Below are 2,110 nucleotides of genomic sequence, written 5' to 3' on the forward strand. Positions count from 1 at the left end.
CTCTGCCTCGATCTAAAGGCCTTTACTGGCAAAATGCTCTTTCACAGCTGCCGTTCTTAAAGGGACACGTGTGTGGACAGGGTTATCCCAGCATTTGCAGCTCCTGGTGCAAGCACCATCCCATCTGCCAGGCTGCCAAAGGCTAGAAAACAAACTGCTGCTAACAGCATCTGTGTCTGACCCCTGAGAGGTGATGCACAAGCTGTCCGCTTCCCTGTGCCTCAGTTTCCCCTGAGAGTACATGGAGAGGCAGTGAAGGGCAGGATCCTGGTGTCAGCTGTGGGGGGCTCAGCCCCTGGAGAAATTGAGAGCAGTAAAAAGAGAGTGCGAGCACCAGTTGTGCCAGGCAGGAGCCAAATAACCAAACTCCAAAGCCTGGAAAGGAGATTACAGAGCTAAAACACTGATAATTTTGCCTTGAGCTGAACCGGCAGGCAGTTGGGTCCCCAAGAGCTGCCTGCCAAGGTGTAGAGCACCAGGAATGAGCAGGGATCAGCACCTTCCCAGGCTCCAGCACTGTCCCAGGCTCCAGCATTATCCCAAGCTTCCAGCATCCTCGTGGGCTCCAGCATCATCCCAGGTTCCAATATCATCCTGGGCTCAGTACCTTCCTGGGCTCCAGCACCTTCCCAGGTTCCAGCACCTCCCCTGGCTCCAGCATCTTCCTCCTCCACTCAAGAACCGCTACCTCCTTTCTCCAGCAGCCACGAACAGGATGCACTGGACCCCGCTACGGGCTGCAGGTACCACCTTCTCTCAGCCCTGGCTGGATGTGGAGGCAATGGCCCCTCTCCAGGACATCCCAGCAAAGCCAGTCCCACCAGGAGCTGGGCTGAGAGAGGCGAAGAGCAGCTGCGATGAATCTGCCCTGGCCAAGACCCAGCCCACAAGCAGCCCAGAAGACCCACTGGGCCGAGCCCAAGCCTGTTTTTCTTTTTCAGTCTGCTGATCAGAAAAACCACAGGGATGTTTGCAGAGGAGCTGAGGCCAAGAGGGTTGTGCTGCTCTTCAAGGGGAAAGACGATCTTTGTTTCCCTACGGCTCCCGGCCATCCTCCACACCCAGGCTCCCTCCTCCACCCTTGCTGGAAAGCTCCTGCAGCTCTGCAGGAAAGCCGCTCACTCGGGAGCAGGCTCTGGGAGCTGCTTGGGAAATCACTGGTTAAGCCAAAATCCAAAAGCCATATTCAGATCACAGCCTGGCCACCTGCTCAGGCAGGTCCCAAAAGCCTTGATTTCCTAAGTAATGGCTTTAATGAAGAAGGTGGGGATTGGAGTTACCAGGAGATGCTCCATAGAGGATCCAGTGATGGGTTTTGCAGCTGGAGCATCATGGCTGAGCCAGGTCCCCCCCAGGCAGCTGGATCAGAACAGCAGAATTACGGTTTGATTAATGCAGCCTGGGGACTCCGTCGCCTTGTCCTAAACACACACCAGGACTGAGATCCAAGACCTCAAGGACAAGCCTCTCACTCCAGCTGCTCACTGGAAGAGCATCATGGGGGCCATCAGCTCCAGGGGGATTGGGGCAACCAGGGCAATCCAAGCCCTGGAGACAGAGGCAAGATTCTGGATGTTTCGAAACAAATTTGGCTCCAGGACCACGTCAGGGTTTGCTCAGTCCTGCCACACCTCACAAAGGGAAAAGGGCTTCCCTGCAGGAAACAGATTGCAGGAGTGCATGTCCCCGGCACCTGCAGCCTGTCCACTCCACAGGCAGTCCTCTCCTCCCTTCCTCCTCTAGAGCAGGGCTGTGACCCCAAGTGTCTGCAATAGAGGGGCCTGTGCCACGGGGCTGGAGGAAGCACGTGGTTAAACACACCCTGACCATGACCAGAAGGGATGCTCCAAGCATTTGACAGCAAGGATGAAGGGGCGGCCACTTCCCACGCCCAGGACAGGGAGACACTGGCTGCTCCAGGAGCCAGCGGATGAGCCCCCAGTGTGAGGGGAAGCGGTGGGTGGAATGACGCTCCATCGGTGCCAAGGTGAGTTCCCCATACAGGGATGTGGTGCCAGGAGAGACCCAGCGGGAGGTTGAGAGGCTCTTAGCCCAGGCGCTTCTCAGTCCTCTCGATTTATGGAATCACAGAATCACAGACTGGTTTGGG

Source organism: Buceros rhinoceros, unplaced genomic scaffold (genome assembly GCF_000710305.1).
Source record: "Buceros rhinoceros silvestris isolate BGI_N320 unplaced genomic scaffold, ASM71030v1 scaffold19400, whole genome shotgun sequence".
NCBI lineage: Eukaryota > Metazoa > Chordata > Aves > Bucerotiformes > Bucerotidae > Buceros > Buceros rhinoceros.